General features: G+C 36.9%; 1 protein-coding gene across 2 annotated transcripts in view; it reads left to right on the top strand.

The window, feature by feature from the left end:
* Positions 1–22,948, top strand: part of SUSD1 (sushi domain containing 1) — a 1,084,671-nt gene that overhangs the window by 284,980 nt on the left and 776,743 nt on the right. The gene's annotated exons all lie outside the window — the stretch shown is intronic.

Below are 22,948 nucleotides of genomic sequence, written 5' to 3'. Positions count from 1 at the left end.
TCAGATTAGGTCAGCCATCCTTCATGACATGGGATTGTTATTCAATAACAGTGTGCAGTGCCATTTTCTACCCTGACGTTAATCACAGCACTCTCCAAGCTGCAAAATCTGCTACAAGATTTACATTTGAGCTGAGATATAACTACACTCCATGAAGACACAAATCCACCATCAGGAAAAAGCAGACTTTAATGCAGTAAAGCTTTTAGTTAAACAACCGTCCTCAATGCTAAAACAGTACATATCACATTACAATAGATTTAAATAGGAGACAAAAGGTAACGTGACCACAGCCAACAAATCACACTATACCATCAAACTTTTCTAAAACATCTTTAAAGGTATACATTACAAATTTTGCTGTTGTGTTTTAACAAGTACAGGTGTAATACTGACTACATTGTTTAAACCAGGTTCTAAATCTGCATGGAACCTGACAATCCACTCATATTCTTTATTCTCTAAAAGATTATTAAAATCAGCTCCTCTGGGTCCTTTTTGCTGTACACTGTCTGCCAGTCTGAATTTAAAAATATGATCCACACCATTATGCAAGATGTGCTTAAACAGTGCATTATTCTCATTATTCACATTTTTCACAGGTATCAAGATTCATTTTACATAGGAAAGACCACAAGGAAATTAAAAGAGCGTATAACAGATCATAAGTCAGAAATAAGAAGAAATAATGTGAATAATGCACTGTTTAAGCACATCTTGCATAATGGTGTGGATCATATTTTTAAATTCACAGTGACAGACAGTATACAAAAAGGATCCAGAGGAGCTGATTTTAATAATATTTTAGAGAATAAAGACTATGAGTGCATTGTCAGGTTCCATGCAGATTTAGAACCTGGTTTAAACAATGTAGTCAGTATTACACCTGTGCTTGTTAAAATACAACAGCAAAATGTGTAATGTATACCTTTAAATATGTTTTAGAAAAGTTTTAATTGATGGTATAGTGTGATTTGTTGGCTGTGGTCATGTTACCTTTTGGCTCCTATTTCAGTGTATTGTAATGTGATATGTACTGTTTTAGCATTGAAGAAGGTTGTTTAACTGAAAGCTTTGCTGCATTAAAGTCTGTTTTTCCTGACGGTGGATTTGTGTCTTCATATAGTGACTTTTTGTTCCAGTCTTCAGTGTACCAGCTAGTTGGCTTCAATATAACTACACTCCACATGTATGCAGACTTATACTTCTTAAGTATATATTATATTTTGTTTTATGGTCTGATCCCCAGTTGGCCATGAGGTCTTCCTTTCATTTTGCCCAATTGGCTCAGTTAATCCCTAAGACCCTATGGCTTGTTTATCCCCCATAGTAGTAAGGGTTAAACAGTGGGAGCGATGTCATCAGCAGTTTTGGGGAATTACATTGTTTACTTAAGCGATAACACCCTAAACCTACCCAATATTTAGATGGATCCTTAGTGAATTATAATCTTCTCCAAGTTTTAGTGACCTCAGAGTTATGTTTCCACTTCATATAAAGTGTGTTGGAGGTGAATCCCAACATACAAAGCATCGTTATCTGAAAATGACATTCATTTGGCTGTCTGAGACTGAACGGATTTTACCAAAACAGTCATCAACCAACCATACTTTGTTCATGATGGACAATAGTACAAATAGTTAATTCAAAGCATGTACATACAAATATGCATGCTTAGAAAGAGTCAACAATATTAAACTGCAATTTGCAGTTGTAAATGACTAAAATGCTATTTATATATATTGATTTCTAGAAGACACTTATACAGGATGTTATAAACACCAGTTTAATCAAAGCATGAAGGCATAGACAGAATGGAGGCATTTAGCAAGGAGCAGTGAGAATGCAGTTGGAAAAGGTTAAGTAGTTTGTTCACCCAGTGAAGTGGGTAAAGTGGTTAAAATTGTATAAAAAAGTAGATTATATTGAAGAGGGAGGGTTTGGCATACTGTCATTTGAATGTAAATGGGCTGTGAGAAAGTGACTAGAGTATAATAATTTGAGAAGGGAAAGACAACTGTTTTTAATAGTAAGAACTGGTAGTAAACAATGTGCTAAAAGGTGGTAAGTTTAGAGTTCAACACATAGTGAAATAGAAAAGGAATTATTCATAAAAAGACCACAGAGCAAATGTCTCCTAAATTTACATTCATGCTTGTTGGGTTGGACTCCCAGAAAAGTGTGCTGGAATGTGTACTGTTGTTTTTAAAATATAATGATGCTATGTGCGACAGAAATTGGCATATGTGGATGCTCTGAAGGCAGTAGGATTTAAGGGCAGCAATGAAGGGCGGTATTTTGTGCATTTTCATACACATACTGAAGAAACATCCATTTTTCAGAGGGGCGATTGTGGCTTATGGTCATGAAAGCTGCTTTGCTGACTGTTCTAGGTATGTGTAAGAGGCTTTACATTGAAGATCTTAATTGTCTAGAGGCCTGACGCTAAGACAGTAATCCTGAGTGTTTAGGGCAATGAGTGTGATGTAATAATGTTTAGCTGATCACAATCAGCCTGTATATTATGAATAAGGTCAACCATTTGACAGCCTGTAAAGTTTTTATCATAATGTGAACTAGCTACTCTAAATATTCACTTGCAAAGATTAAAAACAAAAGATATGTGCTGCTCAACATGGTTATGAAACTAATCTGTAAATGGATTATAAAAGTTAAAACAAAGGTTTCAACAAAGTCTTCAGAAGGAAACTGAAAGTTAAAAAAACTAAAGCAGAAAGCATGTAACGTGTGTGTGTGTGTGTGTGTGTGTGTGTGTGTGTGTGTGTGTGTGTGTGTGTGTGTGTGTGTGTGTGTGGCTCATTCCAGAGCTGTGACACATAAATGTTTCATACAGTAAAGTGTGAACAGGTGATATGCTCTGAAAATACCAAAACTTTAAACTCACTGTGACAGTATAAAAATGTTTTTTTGCCAGGAAGCTTTGCTACCCTGCACCCCCTTAATATGGGAGGATAATTGGGCTTTACCCTCATGATTAACCACACCAACCATGGGTAAATCTTCAATGTACCACGCCGACATCAGCGGTTATTGCTATATTATAAAAGATACTGTCACTTCAGTGTTCATAGTTTTCAGAGAAGAACGTCTTTGCCAAAGTTCTACATTATTGCCACTTTATACACACACAGTCACACGCATATTAAATTTTTATATATATATATATATATATATATATATATATATATATATATATATATATATATATATATATATATATATATATATATGTTACTCTTGGAGAGTTGTGTTGGGGGAGATTAACAGGCTAAAAGCAGCTCACTGTCACAAAACTGAAACCTGTAAAAATGAAACATTAAAAATCAAACCTTGTAAACTTGATGATTCTGCAGACTGGGTGGTTGGCAGTAAGAGGCAATGGATAGATTTTGAAAAGTAAGTACTAATATTTGACTCAATTTCTACCCATAGGACATAAGGCAGGTAAAAATCATTCAGCTTGGCAATGGAACTTTCCAAGGCTACAAAACTGCTCCCTTTTACTTTTAATTATGTACACAGAAGTATCCTTCTCCAGATTTGTTTGCCACATGGAAGGTTCAATCACATCTGTAAACAGCCTCATTTTGCCTTTTTTAATTTCCAGTTTCAGGTGAATTTGAGTATTTCTCTTAAGGATATGTATGTATTTGGATTCACTTCTTAACACTGAAAACTCAAAACACTGAAAATGAGAAAACTTCATAATATAGAAGACCAAAACACTGAAACTTCAAAACACTGAAAACATAAAAAACACTGAAACTCAAAACACTGAAAACACATATCATACATATACTGACTTTAAACAACATAAATCATAGCATTTTCCACTAAGTGTAAGCAGGGGCCAAGCCCCACTGCACCCCCACACCTCCTGCTACTTAAATATATCAACTCCAAGATTGCACTTAGTGTAGTGAAGTGCAATCTTGGAGTTGATATATATAAGTAGCAGGGGGTGTGGGGGGTATAGACTTGCCCCCTGCTTACACTTGGTAGAAAGTGCTATGGTTTATGTTGTTTAAAGTCAGTATATGTATGATATGTGTTTTCAGTGTTTTGAGTTTCAGTGTTTTGGGTTTTCAAGATTTTGAAGTTTCAGTGTTTTCAGTTTCAGTGTTTTGAGCTTTCAGTGTTATTAAGTGAATCCATGTATTCACATCATTCCCTGTCTCAGTTATCTTCGACTATGAAACATTCATTTTCTAGTTCAGTATTTGAACGTTTAGCTTATCTGCCCCCCATGCCCTCACTGGTTACTATTTTGTTGCTTCTAAATTCTTGCTGTGCAGGTAGTAACAGTTTTAGTGGACTGTTGAGGCAGAATTTATGAGTTTAGACTTCCTAATGAAGGAAAACCTCTATTCTTTAGACTTCAGATGTTATGTTTTTTTGTCAAGTGCTGATAGACTGAAAAAAAAGATTTGAAAACTACAGGAGAAGAGCAAATTGTGAACATTACTTTTCTCCTTACACTTCTTTTTTGGAAACGCACTCCTCCCCCCAAATTTATATATTTATATCTATCTATCTATATATATATATATATATATATATATATATATATATATATATATATATATATATATATCTATGTGTGTGTGTGTGTGTGTGTTGTGTGTGTGTGTGTGTGTATATATATATATATATATATATATATATATATATATATATATATATATATATAGGTTCACTATCATAATTTTATTAGCAAAGGGCCCATATCTATACAGGAAGAATGCAGAGTCACTGTAATCACAACTATGGAGGTAAAAGCTGCAATCTCTAAAGTCAAAAACAAAGCATCCATGGGACCGGACAACATTCCCAGGCTGCGTTTTACACGAACGTCAGAACGCACTGGCCCCCCACTTAAGCACCATTTTCAATAATAGCCTTGCATCAGGCTTTGTGCCCACTGAATGGTGCACAGCAACAGTTATCCCACTCCACAAAGGGGGAGCCACCATTGATCCCAGGAACTATCGACCTATTAGCCTGACGGGCTTGGTCTGCAAGGCCATGGAACGTATCATCATGGAACTCATAAACAAAGACATTGGTAACCTCCAAACTCTGGATCCCACCCAGTTCGGGTTTGTGAAGGCAGATCATGCCTCCTGAACCTGATCGACTTCTTTGAGGCAGTCACTAAAGCCGTGGATGAGGGTAAGGTGGTTCACACAGCCTATCTTGACCTCGCCAAGGGTTTCAACACCATCCCCCATTCTGGAATTATAGCTAAACTCACTAAACTAGGTATAAATCTCTATGTCACAAGATGGGTTGCCAACCGGCTCACTGACAGAACCCACACTGTAAAAGTTGCAGACTCCAAATCTGACCTCAAAGCAGTGACAAGTGGAGTACCACCGGGTTCCCTCCTGGGACCTCTCCTGTTTGGTATCTACTTCTTTGAAGTACAGGCTAACACAGAAGGCCTCTGGCTAATAAAGTTCACAGATCACTGCAAACTAGGAGCCATAGTCAAGTCCCCAAATGATGTGGACATCCTACAGAAGGGCCTCACTGAGGCAGATGCCTGGTGTCAGAGCCATGGCCTCAAGCTCAATGCCAAAAAGTGCAGTGTCATCCCCTTTGGTAAAAACTCTTTACCCATGAACTACCACATAGGCAGCAATCTACTTAACACCGAATGCGTGATAAGAGACCTTGGGACCCAGGTGGACAGTAGTCTCTCCTTTGATAGTCTCATTGCCACAGTAGTCAGGAAGTCCTTCTATGTGACACACCTCATCATAAAAGGGTTCTCATCCAGGAAAAAAGAGGTCATTGTTCCCCTCTACTCGTCACTCATTAGACCCATTATAGAGTACAATGCCCCTTTTGGAATGCACCTCACAAGACATCTGCAGCAGCTGGAAAGGCCACAGAAGTACCAAACAAAGAGGATTACTGGCCTCAAACAAATGCCCTACACTGACTGCCTTAAAAAAACTTCGGCTTTACTCCATAGCATATTGCCTACTCTGAGGTGATCTCTGCCTAACATATAAAGCTATGTCAAACCCAGAGCTGTTGGACATGCTACACCTAAATAAATCCCAATCCCTGTGAGCTACACGCTCTAGGGACGTAAACCTTGTCACCACAATAAACAAGACATGCTGGAGGGATAGAGTCCTGTCCCAGAGACTTCCTATACTCTGGAACAAGCTACCCATCTATGTCAAGCAAAGTTCTTCATTAGCACTCTTCAAGAAAAATCTTGATGAGTGGATGGGAAATAGGAAATACACCCCGGGGATCACTTCTTTGTCTCTGCTGGACAGTGGCACAGGAAAATAACTTTCTTGGGTGGCATAAGCTATGGAAACTTGCTGGCTAGGCTTGTGTAGATAGCCTAGTACCTACCTATTAACCTAAGAACCTATGAAAGTAGACAGTACCAAATGTCCCTAATGTCGGAAAACAGCTGTTAATGTTGAAAATGTCGCTCATGACATTTTCGACACTTAACAGCAATCCCACACTTCCCTTAACTCCTTAACTAGTTAGCCTAAAATCCCGTTTATGCAGGGGGGAAGCCCCCCTGCACCCCCTGTGGGGGGCACACCCCCCCTAACTTAATATTCCAACTCTGAGATCGCATTACAGTGAGGAAAGGGATGTTTTTCCCTAACTGCACTGTACCGTGATCCCTTTACATGACTGAATGTTATAATTGTGAATGCACAGTCCATTCGCAATTATAACATTCGCTCACGTAACCTGCTGAAATATGAAGTATTCGAACATCTGTTGTTCGAATACTTCATAGCCGTGCAATATATATATATATATATATATATATATATATATATATATATATATATATATATACCAACTCTGAGATCACCCTGACCTTGGAAGTAAGGGAATATTCTGGGAAGTGGCCATCTTGGACTTGGTATATGTATGTTCGTTTTTTCCTGCCATTCAGTCTCTGTGTTTAGGGACTTGCTATAGGGGGTCCAGCCATTTCAAATTGTTACCATTTCTGAGATTGTATTTCATGGATATAATTTTTTTTGTGTGTGTGCAACTGGACCAGTTCTTCTCAGTGCTGGAATTTTACCAGCCCTGTTACAGCTTCAGTATCAGCTGTGGCTTTTACTGATATATCTCTCAATATCTAACATAGAAAGTGTATTTTAAGTTTGCTCTTTACAGGCATAAAGGCTTACCTCCAGATAATATTTGGGCTACTGTTTTTAAGGTGGAATGTGAACATTTAAGATTGCCTTTCATGAGGACAATTTTTTTTGTCATTTCATCAGTCTTATATTGGCTCAGGGGCCAGTTGCTGCTTTACATGCAATGCTTCAAGTTCTTTAACATGGGCAGTTTATTTATGAGGTTGTCCTTTACAGGTATAAATGCTTATGTCTGGGTTATACTGTGCTAAGTACTACTAACACTGACTGTGTATATTTTTTTTGTCACAGTTGAACCAGTTCTTCTCAGTGTAGCTCTCTGTCTCCACCCTTGTTTTGGCGTCAGTGTCAGCTCTGCTTGCATATTGATATGGCCATGTTCTTTACTTCATGTCTACTTTATGTCAGTCCTAACCATGGCTCTGGATCAGACATCTGTTATCAAGAAGGTTGAAGTCTAACTCTGTATTGTGGTCATTCTTCTTGGAATTCATCTTGATTTTTGATTGGTATTCAGTCTCATGGAAAATCATTCCAGCATGAATGTAAGTCAAGCACTGTCCCAATCTGAAACTTTTTTGGCCTTGGAATTATTTACTGTTGATAACTTCAGCAATGACATGGTTTCAAGTAATAACCATTCTTCTCTGTCCCTTATCACTGGCCTCAGTGCTGGGGTTTGGTACTGACTTGAACTGATGCCATTGTACAGTTCTCAAAGCTGACTGTGCTGCTTGGCTCTTATCTTCCACGTATCTCACCACTGACCTTGATTTTCAAGCTTGAGTTTTCTTGGAAATGACTGCCCTCCTTGGCACTGACCTTGGTTCTAGAATTCTGTGCTCAGTCCCCTGTGGTTTTTAATAAGGGTATTGAAATATTTATTAAAGGAATCTGTATCACCCAACCAAACCATGGGCGACATAAATTCCTTTAATTACATTTTTATTTATATTAACACTGCCACTAATTTTTTAAAGTTTACTTAAGCAATAACCCACGCCTGGGTGTGGATAATGATGGATTTTCCCACGGTTGGTGTGGTTTGGTCACGAGGGCGAAGCCCGAGTGGCCAAACAAAGACAACCGTGGGTAAATCCAGCATTGCCAACACCCAGAAGTGGGTTATTGCTATTATACAATGACATTATTTAAGAAAAAAAAGTACTTACTTTTCTTAAATAATGGCATTGTATAATGCCTCCATGCTGCCCTTCTGCAACTCTCCGGTATCCTGGGGCAGTTCTGATGTACTGTGCATGCATATGCTTACGCAGTACATCAGAGCTGTGTATAGAGGAAGCAATGGAGAAAGGAAGATCTCCGTTGCTTTTTTAAAGTTGTCTCCCTATGTTAAATGAGTTTAACATAGCGAGATATCTTTAAAAAAAGCAACAGAGAAAGGAATATTTCCGTTCCCTTTTTTTAAAGCTGTCTCGCTATGTTAAACGAGTTTAACATAGCGAGACAGCTTTAAAAAAAGCAATGGGGAAAGGAAGATCTCCGTTGCTTTTTTTTAAGATATCTCGCTGTGTTAAACTCATTTAACATAGTGAGATTACAGCAATGGAGCTCTTCTGTTCTCCATTGCTGCCTAACACAAAAAAAGTAAAGACTTATACTAATGGAAAAAGTGCGGGCGACCGGACCTTTTTCCTTTAGTATAAGTCTGATTTACAACGTTTTGAAATATTAATGGGGGGTCATTGTATAATTATACATTTATTTTTGAGAGTATTAATTTATTTAGATATTACTGTTGAGAAAGACCTTGCTAGCAAATATTTTGGGTCTAATATTTTTCCAACTCTTATCTGCTTTTTAAGAATTGTCAACCCTTTCATCAAAGGCAAAGCATTGTCAAAGGACAGATTGTCCAAATGGCCAGAGTTATAAGTGATGATGTCACTTTGGCCATTGAAATTCACCATCTCAAAGATTTGCTTTCTGCGAGGGTTACTATAAAAGTTTACTTAATGCAGTAGCCACAGAAATTTTCAGTGGTAGACAGACTAATGTTCACTCTATTTTGGGTAATCACAATTTCAGTTTGAATAACAACAGAGCAAACAATATTAAATCATCTCATGTCATGGTCATCTCCTTTAATGGTGAAGTCAACACTATTAAATCTATTGTCACAAACACTTGGAATTACACCGTTTCTAGTGAATTTAAGAAGTTGAGAGATGAACCCTGTATTGTTTTCAACAGGGGAAAGAGTATTAAGAATTTTTTTGAGCCTAGTCATAGACTGAATGTTAAGACTACAAAAAAGTGGATAATTGTGGTTGCTGCAGGTATTGTAGATTTATAAATGATGGCCCAAAAGTTGCAACGTTCAGTTATGATAAAATAATTATTGCACAGGTAATCTGAATTATAACACCAAAAAGTTGTTTATGTAGCTACATATTTTATCTTGTCCTGCCTTCTATGTAGGCAAGACTGAAAGAAAGTTACAGTATAGGATTTATGAACACATTTATGACATTAGAAAATTTAGCCTTCTAATGCATTATTTACACATAGTATAGTTTTTGAGAATTTTAACAAGTTTATTTTCTTTGTAATTGATAAAGTCAAAGAATGTATCACTGTTGGCACATGGGAATCCACTTTAGAATACAAAGAACTGCTATGGCAGTTAAAATTAAATGCTGTGGTTTCCCTGGACATTGATGACAGTCTTTTCTTAATTAGTGTTTTAAAGTTGAAAGTTGCTCATTTATAATTTAATTATTTTTAGATTGATAATTAATTAATTGTTTTTTTGATTGGTGGATGTCAGTATATGTTCACAGAAAGTTATTGTATGTATGATTCTGATGAAGTTTGTTCAGCGTCTGGGACAAAAACACTAAATTTTTGGTTCAAATAAAGTCTGTAATAACATCTCTCTGGTTTCATGTTTTATTTACTAGTTATTTACAATATATGCTTAAGAACAAGGATTGCTGCAGATTGTGAAAACCTGCCAGGGAACATAACGTACTGGACATTGTGTTACTACGGAAATGACTGTTACATCATGTTAAGTTATACAACCGTTGATCTGCAATAATCATGGGGTTATAAAGGTTAAATAACTGATAGGTAATTCTGCTGAAATGAAATCAAAACCAATACACAGAAGGCTAATAATAGACTATATGGATGAAAAACAGTCACTATGTAAAATTGATTGAAATGATGCATCATTGGAAAAACAGAAGGACTGTGGCAAGTTTTGAAAGGAAATTGTTTGAGTGCAAAAAATCAAAACATGTTTGACATTAGGATCTACGCATACAAAGTCAAGAGGATATAGATATATCTACATCTTATGCAAAACAGTTTGGCTGCATGGGGTCAGCGTGGGGGTAATAAATTGTTCCAGCAATATTCAGGTAACTTCAGATACTGAAATTAAATTAGATTATATTGAAATAGAACTTCACAAACTGTTCCCAAACAAAGCAAAAGATGAAGACAGAATTACAAAGAATGATCTGAGGATACTTCAGCATGAATTTACAGTTCCATTATATAGCAGTAACCCATGGTTGGGGGTGGGTAATGCTGGATTTACCCATGGTTGGTGTGGTTTGGTCACGAGGGCAAATAGATCTATAACCACCTGTTACATAGTGTTCTATAATAATATAATAGCTATACATGAAAAATTGTGCTGTATTGTAATTTATATTGACTTAACTTCAGCTTTGATGAGATCATACACAAAACACTAATCAATAAATAAGAACAGCAAAGTATTGATGTAATCGTGCTTAGATGGATAGGATATGACAAATATCATACAGCGATTGGACAGGTTAAATTCTAGGTCACAGTCAGGGTGTCCCATGGATCTCTGCTCTAGGCCCTTACTTATTTAGGTTCTTTCAGATCTACATTTTTCAGCTGAGGCGTTCAACAGTCTGTATGCAGTTGATTTGAAAATGGGTAAACTGAATACATCTGTTACAGACAGAGAGTGTCTGCAAAATAACTTGAACAAATTATTCATTTAGGCATAGGAAAAAAATATGCTGATTAATCTAAGCATATGAGATTTGGGAGACATAGATTGAAGGGTAACTATTTAATACAGCACACAGTAATTGAAACTGTAGATTCATTTAATGACCTGTGTATATGGATAGATGAAGCTTTGACTTTTTCTAATCATATCAACCAGTTGATTAATATAGCAATAACCCACGCCTGGGTGTGGGTAATGCTGGATTTACCCACGGTTGGTGTGGTTTGGGCACGAGGGCGAAGCCCGAGTGGCCATACACAGCCAACCATGGGTAAATCCAGCATTACCCACACCCAGAAGTGGATTACTGCTATTATACAATGACATTATTTAAGAAAAAAAATAATTACTTTTCTTAAATAATGACATTGTATAATGCCTCCTTGCTGCCCTTCCGCAGCTGTCTGGTATTCTGCGGCAGTTCTGATGTACTGCGCATGCGCATGCCTACGCAGTACATGAGAGCTGTGGGCAAAAGCAACGGAGAAAGCAAGATCTCAGTTGCTTTTTAAAAACTGTTTCGCTATGTTAAATGAGTTTAACATAGTGAGACAGCTTTAAAAAAGCAATGGAGAATCTCCGTTGCTTTTTTAAAGCTGTCTCGCTATGTTAAACTCGTTTAACATAGCGAGACAGTGTGAAGCAACCGAGATCCTGCGTTCTCCGTTGCTGTAAAAAAAAAGAGTTATAGTAATGGAAAAGGTCCGGGCGACCGGACCTTTTTCCATTACTATAACTCTGATTTACAACGTGCATGCTGACCAATCAGCGTGCATGTTTTTGAATATTTAATGGGGGGTCGTTGTATAATGATAGTTATAAAACTATAGGCTGTATAAAAAGACGTATAAAGTCTAGGAAATCAGAAATGATTACATCATTGTTTTTATGTTATGTTAGACTCAAACTAGAGTATGGAATAACAATATGAAAAACTTAAAAGAAAACAAGCAGAAATATAACAAGGGCATTTGTGGATGTGAAAATTTAAGTTATTATGAAAAATTTAAATATCTGTAGTTGCAGAGTGTCTCATATAAATATTTAAGAGGGACCTTATTCAGGTGTATAGGGCATTTAGAGATAACTACCTCTGGGAATGTTTGGTATAATCAAAGGAGAGAATCATTAGACAACCTATGTAGAATATTATAAAGGTGTGAGAGTTGTACTAATGTGTTCTCTGAGAGAGTAGCTAATACATGATATAGACTACCAAATGATATTAAAGCAAACACTGGTTTAGACATTTTTAAAAACAACTTGGACAGTTATTATGGGAATTGCTGTTTTTGGCATATTTGTAGACTAGAAGGGCATTATTGCCCATGCCTGTATATTTGCATGTATGTATAGGTAATTGAGCTTTTGTACTTTCTGTGAATCACTAGGAGTCAACACGTTTTGTGTTCTCTCCTAAGCAGAACTGCTGTTATTCAAATGAAATGTACTTTAAATAACACATTGCAATATAAATACACATTGTAGTCAAAGAAGATAATATGAGCAATATAAACCAAGAAATGTGTTTTTCCCAACACAGTAATATATGGCAGAAGCAGTTTAACAGGGATTCTTCAGGATTTGTGTCTTTCGGCTTTTCCCGGTTAGGGGTCGCCACAGCGGAACTCCGGTCCGTTAATGATTGGCAGTTGACTTTTACATACCGGCTTGCCAGGCCTGATGCACAATCTTCAATGAAGGTACGCCCATTCATGCATGTCTCCACGCAGAAGACGCTCTGAGAATCGAACTGGACAGCATCTTACTGTGAGGCGACAACGCTACCGCAGCAACAGGGCTTCTTCAGGATAACAGTGGAAATTACGGAATATTTATAAAAAAACATATAATATAGTATACTGGTAATATAAATGACAATGTGTTTAATTTACCCCCCAAATAAATGTACATACCCATTTTATTTTATGTATTATGTTTGGAGCTTTTCTCCCTGAGCCTCCGCTGAAAATGGACCTATGTCCAGTCGGACCTTCCCAGTAAACAAATGTAAAATAAATAAATAAAATAAATAGGCCAGTTCATAGAGATGGGACCTTGTTTTAACATCTCATATAAAGGACAGAACATGTCTGAGCTTTAGAAAAACTGTAACATTGTTTGCACTTCTAGTGACTGGATGTTTGGAATATAATTATAGACAGGGGTAAAATGCTGTGTGCCCTGACTGCAGACCTTCTCTGTAGTGTTGCCTGGAGTAAGTAAGAGTGGGGTAGAGACTCAAGACTGATGAACTTGTAGGGCTGTGCTTTTAGGGACAAGTTCATATCTATAAATCTTCCTCTTTTGCATTTACACCGTGGTTCATCTGTTTTTATTCACTGGGCCCAAGCCTTACCTTCAAACTGTACTACTAAAGCCTGGTCCAGTTTTAACCTTCCTAAAGAGGGGTGTCACTGGCTGGATTCCCTATGACTGAAAGAATAAAAAATATTTTATCTTCTCAAAATATCAGATATACTTGGTTCACATAAGTTCATGTAGCAAAGAACTTTAAGGCTAAAAACTTCAGACTTGTATTTTCTCGCTGCACATGCACCTCAGATTCTACACTTGGGAGGAGGAAACAACCAAACAGACAGGCAGACAAACACGTAAGCAAATAAACAAAAATTAAATAAAAGTATATTGTTAAAACCAGCAGCAACCATTGGCTGAATTTACATGCTTCATATTTGTAGACTAGTTAGCAGGGAATGACTGGAGTGATTGGCAGGAAATGACTGGAGTGAAAGCCATTCATCAGGTGCACTAGGGTAATGGAAGGTTGTGGAAAAGCTAATTTGCATGTTTTTGTACTCACAGGTCTAAGAAGAAATATGATAAACAGCCACTGTTAGCTGTGCAAATAAAATTCATGTTTTCTAATTTAAATATTTTGCTTAGGTTTTAAAATGAGGAGTGTTTGTGTCAAGGTAATGTATGGGGGAGTTAAGCAAGCAAAAAAAAAGCAAGGACGTAATGTGGGTGTTGTTTAGTGTAAATATTTAAAATGTATATTTATCTCTCTCTCTGTATATATCTATATATCTATATATATATATATATATATATATATATATATATATATAGATAGATATATATATATATAGATTAGATATATATATATATATATATATATATATATAGATGTTCACAACTTATATATGGATTTATTTAATAAAGTTGAAACACCATAACATCAACAGGTGAAATGTTGACAAAGTATAACAAAAAAAAATATTGACGGCAAACTATGCATGCTCAGACACATTACCTTGGAGCATGCAGACCAAAAAACATATTTTATTTGTAGGGAGGTAAGCCACTCCCATTCCTAATTAAATATACCAATTCTGAGATCACACAATAACTGGGAAAGGGGTTATGTCTCTAACTCATTATTACTGTGATCTTGCAGAATTGTCAACTTTCTGTTTTGTCAACCAAAGTGTGTTGACAAGCCATTTATATGTTTTTATTTATATGTCTCTCTCTCTCTCTCTCTATATATATATATATAGAGATGGTTTACCGTCAGATTATCGAACGTTCAAATGATCGACACTGATATGTGGAAGACCATATCATCGAACATTTAAATGTTCGACTATCTGAGGGTTTAAAATTGGGGATAGATGCTAGACAACTGAGGTTGCCTAGTGATCCCCGTGTATTCCGGTCACCCCTGTTACCTAAATATACCATCTCTGAGATTGCAATATATTCTGGTAACGGGAAATGACAGAATACGGACCTCCGTACAGTGCAGAATGGGGAATTTTTGCCGTTACTGCAATGTAGTGCGGTCTCGGAGTTGGAATATGTAAGTAGGAGGGTGTGGGTGTCACAGCCTCGCACAATGGGGGTGCAGGGGGGCTTGCCCCCCTGCTATAAACAGTTTACTTTTTTTGGTTTGGGTTTTTTTATTTACTTTTACATTGTCGAACATTTAAATGTTTGATGATATGGTCTCGATCATATCAGTGTCAAACATTTGAATGTTCGATGATGTAAAGGTAACCCATATATATATATATATATATATATATATATATATATATACACACACACATATATATATATATATATATATATATATATATATATATATATATATATATTTAGCATCAGAATCTTGAATGACAAATGGTTGAAACTGAATTGGTTGAACACACTATATTGAATGATCAAAATGTTGAAATTAAATTAGTCTAAACTCACAATGTTGAAATTATCGAACTTGTCCATTTCTGCACTGTAGTGCAATCTCGAAGTTGATATATTTAAGTAGAGGGCGTGTGGGGGCACAGGGTGATGTAGCCCCCCTGCAAAATAGTAGAGTTGATCTCATTGCTTTTTCAATGTAATGATTGTAGACATTTTGACAATTCAATGTTTTGGGTTGGGATCTAATTTTTCGACCAAATGATAGTTAGAAATGTCATTCAATATCATGATGGTAAACTATATATATATATATATATATATATATATATATATATATATATATATATATATATATATATATATATATATGGTTCCCCTTTATAATCTCGAGATACTGAAAGCTCAAAAACTATAAAGTCGAACAACCCACAATCGCAAAACACACAAACACATAAAACTGAAATCCCGAACATTCACAAACCACACACCACACAACACGCACACCATTCAACCCACAACACACAAACTCAACAATCCTACACTACATCTACGCAGGAGGGCAAGCCCCCCTGTACCCCCCACTTATATATACCAACTCCGAGATCGCACTAGCAGTTGAAAAATGCATTATTCACATGCAGACATTCCACACTCCCTCACACACACACACACACACACACACACACACACACACACACACACACACACACACACACACACACACACACATCACACATACACAAACACAACCTTCCTACCCTACCCCACATGCACAACTTACAATTAAACTCACATACACTCACTTACCTTCACTTCTGTAATGCATCCCAGCCAAACACTTCCCATCCAGTTGCTACACTGCATAAGCAAGGATTCGAGCTATTCAAATTCACGCTTATGCACTTTTGAGAGTTTACATTTTTGCCTCTATAGTCCCGAGATACTGAAATTCGAGCTTTCAGTATTTCGGGATTGTAAAGGGGAAATATATATATATATATAGATGTTCACAACTAAATATATGGATTTATTTAATAAAGTTGAAACACCATAACATCAACAGGTGAAATGTTGACAAAGTATAACAAAAAAAATATTGACGGCAAACTATGCATGCTCAGACACATTACCTTGGAGCATGCAGACCAAAAAACATATTTTATTTGTAGGGAGGTAAGCCACTCCCATTCCTCCACATGGGTGTTGCAGCCTGCTTCCCCTGCTAATTAAATATACCAATTCTGAGATCACACAATAACTGGGAAAGGGGTTATGTCTCTAACTCATTACTGTGATCTTGCAGAATTGTCAACTTTCTGTTTTGTCAACCAAAGTGTGTTGACAAACCATTTATATGTTTTTATTTATATGTCTCTCTCTCTCTCTCTCTATATATATAGAGATGGGTTACCGTCAGATTATCGAACGTTCAAATGATCGACACTGATATGGGGAAGACCATATCATCGAACATTTAAATGTTCGACTATCTGAGGGTTTAAAATTGGGGATAGATACTAGACAACTGAGGTTGCCTAGTGTTCCCCGTGTATTCCGGTCACCCCTGTTACCTAAATATACCATCTCTGAGATTACAATATATTCTGGTAATGGGAAATGACAGAATACGGACCTCCGTACAGTGCAGAATGGGGAATTTGTGCCGTTACTGCAATGTAGTGTGGTCTCGGAGTTGGAATATTTAAGTAGGAGGGTGTGGGGGTCACAGCCTTGCACATGGGGGGTGCAGGGGGGCTTGCCCCCCTGCTATAAACAGTTTACTTTTTTTGGTTTGGGTTTTTTTATTTACTTTTACATTGTCGAACATTTAAATGTTTGATGATATGGTCTCGATCATATCAGTGTCAAACATTTGAATGTTCGATGATGTAAAGGTAACCCATATCTATATATATATATATATATATATATATATATATATATATATATATATATATATATATATATATATATAAATATATATATATATACACACACACACATATACATATGTCTTTATATAAATGTGTATATATATTTATATATACTGTTTACCATCAGAATCTCTAATGACAAATGGTTGAAACTGAATTTGTTGAACATACTATATTGAAAGATCAAAATGTTGAAATTAATTTAGTCTAAACTCCCAATGTTGAAATTATCGAACTTGTCCATTTCTGCACTGTAGTGCAATCTCGAAGTTGATATATTTAAGTAGAGGGTGTGTGGGGGCACAGGGGGATGTAGCTCCCCTGCAAAATAGTAGAGTTGATCTTATTGTTTTTTCAATGTAATGATTGTAGACATTTTGACAATTCAATGTTTTGGGTTGGGATTTAATTTTTCGACCAAATGATAGTTAGAAATGTCATTCAATATCATGATGGTAAACCATATATATATATATATATATATATATATATATATATATATATATATATATATATCTATATATATGGTTCCCCTTTATAATCTCGAGATACTGAAAGCTCAAAAACTATAAAATCGAACAACCCACAATCGCAAAACACACAAACACGTGAAACTCAAATCCCGAACATTCACAAACCATACACCACACAACACGCACACCATTCAACCCACAACACACAAACTCAACAATCCTACACTACATCTACGCAGGAGGGCAAGCCCCCCTGTACCCCCACTTATATATACCAACTCCGAGATCGCACTAGCAGTTGAAAAATGCATTATTCACATGCAGACATTCCACACTCCCTCACACACACACACACACACACACACACACACACACACACACACACACACACACACACACACACACACACACACACAAACACAACCTTCTTACCCTACCCCACATGCACAACTTACAATTAAACTCACATACACTCACTTACCTTCACTTCTGTAATGCATCCCAGCCAAACACTTCCCATCCAGTTGCTACACTGCATAAGCAAGGATTCGAGCTATTCAAATTCACGCTTATGCACTTTTGAGAGTTTACATTTTTGCCTCTATAGTCCCGAGATATGGAAATTCGAGCTTTCAGTATTTCGGGATTGTAAAGGGGAAATATATATATATATATAGATGTTCACAACTAAATATATGGATTTATTTAATAAAGTTGAAACACCATAACATCAACAGGTGAAATGCTGACAAAGTATAACAAAAAAAAAATATTGACGGCAAACTTTGCATGCTCAGACACATACCTTGGAGCATGCAGACCAAAAAACATATTTTATTTGTAGGGAGGTAAGCCACTCCCATTTCTCCACATGGGTGTTGCACCCTGCATCCCCTGCTAATTAAATATACCAATTCTGAGATCACACAATAACTGGGAAAGGGGTTATGTCTCTAACTCATTATTACTGTGATCTTGCAGAATTGTCAACTTTCTGTTTTGTCAACCAAAGTGTGTTGACAAACCATTTATATGTTTTTATTTATATGTCTCTCTCTCTCTCTCTCTCTCTATATATATATATATATATATATATATATATATATATATATATACAGAGATGGGTTACCGTCAGATTATCGAACGTTCAAATGATCGACACTGATATGGGGAAGACCATATCATCGCACATTTAAATGTTCGACAATCTGAGGGTTTAAAATTGGGGATAGATACTAGACAACTAAGGTTGCCTAGTGATCCCGTGTATTCCGGTCAGCCCCGTTACCTAAATATACCATCTCTGAGATTTCACTATATTCTGGTAACGGGAAATGACGGAATACGGACCTCTGTACAGTGCAGAAAGGAAATATTTCCCGTTACTGCAATGTGGTGTGGTTTCTGAGTTGGAATATTTAAGTGGGGGGGTGGGGGTCACAGCCCCGCACAATGGGGGTGCAGGGGGGCTTGCCCCCCTACTGTAAACAGTTTACTTTTTTTGGTTTGGGTTTTTTTATTTACTTTTACATTGTCGAACATTTAAATGTTCGTTGATATGGTCTCGATCATATCAGTGTTGAACATTTGAATGTTCGATGATGTAAAGGTAACCCATATCTATATATATATATATATATATATATATATATATATATATATATATATATATATATATATATATATATATACACACACACACACACACACATATATATATATATATATATATATATATATATATATATATATATATATTTACCATCAGAATCTTGAATGACAAATGGTTGAAACTGAATTGGTTGAACACACTATATTGAATTATCAAAATGTTGAAATTAAATTAGTCTAAACTCACAATGTTGAAATTATCGAACTTGTCCATTTCTGCACTGTAGTGCAATCTCGAAGTTGATATATTTAAGTAGAGGGTGTGTGGGGGCACAGGGGGATGTAGCTCCCCTGCAAAATAGTAGAGTTGATCTCATTGCTTTTTCAGTGTAATGATTGTAGACATTTTGACAATTCAATGTTTTGGGTTGGGATCTAATTTTTCGACCAAATGATAGTTAGAAATGTCATTCAATATCATGATGGTAAACCATATATATATATATATATATATATATATATATATATATATATATATATATATATATATATATCTATAGTTCCCCTTTATAATCTCGAGATCTCGAGATACTGAAAGCTTGAAAACTATAAAGTCGAACAACCCACAATCGCGAAACACACAAACACGTAAAACTGAAATCCCGAACATTCACAAACCATACACCACACAACACGCACACCATTCAACCCACAACACACAAACTCAACAATCCTACACTACATCTACGCAGGAGGGCAAGCCCCCCTGCACCCCCCACTTATATATACCAACTCCGAGATCGCACTAGCAGTTGAAAAATGCATTACTCACATGCAGACATTCCACACTCCCTCACACACACACACACACACACACACACACACACACACACACACACACACACACACACACACACACACACACACATATCACACATACACAAACACAACCTTCCTACCCTACTCCACATGCACAACTTACAATTAAACTCACATACACTCACTTACCTTCACTTCCGTAATGCATCCCGGCCAAACACTTCCCATCCCGTTGCTACACTGCATAAGCAAGGATTCGAGCTATTCAAATTCATGCTTATGCACTTTTGAGAGTTTACATTTTTGCCTTTATAGTCCCGAGATACTGAAATTCGAGCTTTCAGTATTTCGGGATTGTAAAGGGGAAATATATATATATATATATATATATATATATATATATATATATATATATATATATATATATGGATTCCTATTACAAGAATGAAAGTTCACTACTTCGAACTTGTAATAGGAAGCCTCACTTCTGCGAAAGTTCTCTTTAACGAAAGTGAACTTTGCGTAAGTGCACTTCACCGAAAACACCGCAGCACAGTGGAGAACATAAAAAACAACCTATGTCCTCCATTATGTTGCGATAGTCATGGACTTTAGGGTTAGGGCACGGGTAAGGGTAAGGGGATAGTTAGTAAAGCTATCCCCTTACCCTAACCCATGCCCTAACCCTAAGGTTCCTGACTATCGCACCATAGTGGAGGACGTTGCTATGTCCTTCACTGTGCTGCAGTCATCACGGACCTTAGTGTTAGAGCATGGGTCATGGGCTACGGGCTATCCCCTTGCTATGACCCGTGCCCTAACCCTAAGGTCCGTGAGTACTGCACGGAAGTTCAGTACAACAACCGTTCGTTGTACTGAACTTCGCGTAAGTACACTTTCGATTAAGTGCACTTTCGCTGCAGTGAGCATTCCATGCACTATTTCGAATTAGTGAAAATTCTATCTAGTGTATGGAACCCATATATATATATATATATATATATATATATATATATATATATATATATATATATATATATCACGATTATTAATATTCTACAGGTCATGAAATATGGTAACAGATTATATTGGTAAAGCTTTAAGATAGCATGAGTAGAGATGGGTAGGGTGTGATAGAGGGGATCGTAAGAATATGTGTGGAAAAGGTATGAGTGTAACCTCAGGGGAGTATGTGCAGATGAAGGAAGGGTAGGTTAAGTTAGTAGTGGGGATAGAGAGAAGATTGGTACAAAAAGGTAGAAAAGTACCTCAGCCTTGGCTCAGGGCTGTGCAGGGCTACAATGCCTTCCATATGTTCAGCCCACAAACTGAGCATGAAAAAACCAAAGGAGGAGGTGTATCCATCTTCATTAAGGATAAGTACACCTTGAGGCTGGTCAAACAGTATGACTCTCTTGAGCTTCTCCATGTCCAATTAACAATAGACAAAACACCCTACCATATCATAGCTAGCCATAGGTGTCCCATTATAAAACAGAAGAAGCATACCACATACCTGGACTTACTAGCGTCACTTGCCATACAGCCCAACACCTTACTCATGAGTAATTTTAATTATCCTACCATCGACTGGGAAACATACACAACCATAAACATGCAGGCTCAGAGGTTCCTGGACTTTGTCAATCCAAATGCACTGGAACAGCTAGTCAGCACACTCATAAGAGACTCAAATGTCCTGGACATTGTATTCAGTAACATGGAGGAGCAATGCACGCCCCATGTGATGTACTCTTTGATAAGATCGCACCATAAATCTGTCTTGTTCAGTGTAACTATAATGTAATTATAAGACCAGATGGCAAATCAAGCTCAAAATTGCTTAAGAATTTTTCAAAGACAAATTACCTCCTGCTAAGTGATGGTGTAAGAAGTTTCAAAGCCCCCTCGAACCTAGATTACATGGATTCCTATGCAGAGGTGTACACCATTGCCCTGTATAACCAGTTAAGCAGTTGTATAGAGTTGGCTGTACCTGACCGGATTAAAGCCAGGTCTTGCTGAAATAAACAAGCCACCTTTGTGGATCCCTAAACAGGCTATACAGCAAGAGAAAGAAACTAATGTCCAAGAACAAGAGAGAAATGACTCAGCAGAAGAAGAAGTCCTTCTCTTGCTTAAACAAACAAATTTGAGATCTTGTCACGTCCTCCAAAACTAATTACGAAGCAAAACTAGCCTCCTTATCTAAGGATAATCACAAGGTATTCTTTAACTATGAAATCTAAAATGGAATACCCAGCTATGCAGTGACCTGGTTGTGGGTGGCTCCACTCATGCTCAACTGGAGGTAATAGCTGACCTGCTAACTGACAGATTTGGAGCAAACTTCACCCCCTGTACCCTCCAGTCATCCCCAAAGTATACCTGCCACCATTCCTAAGCCTGTTATCTCAAGAGAGCAGGTCATCTCTGTGCTCTCCAAGGCCACAAACACAGCATCAATGGGACCAGACAACTTCCAAAGTTGCCTTTTAAACAACTTAAAACATGACCTAGCAGACCCAGTTGGATCTCTGTTTAACCACAGCCTGTGAACTGGCTATGTTCCGGTGGAATGGAGGGCAGCAACAGTAATCCCTCTGCACAAAGGGGGACCATCAACCAACCCTGGGAATTATAGAGCAATAAGTTTGATGTTCTTCATCTGAAAGACCATGGAAAGAAGAATTATGGATCTTATTTAGAAAGACATAGGTAATCTCCAGACTCTGG

Source organism: Protopterus annectens, chromosome 2.part0 (assembly GCF_019279795.1).
Source record: "Protopterus annectens isolate FY-2018-M chromosome 2.part0, PAN1.0, whole genome shotgun sequence".
Lineage (NCBI taxonomy): Eukaryota > Metazoa > Chordata > Ceratodontiformes > Protopteridae > Protopterus > Protopterus annectens.
This window is presented reverse-complemented; position numbering and strand designations above follow the sequence as displayed.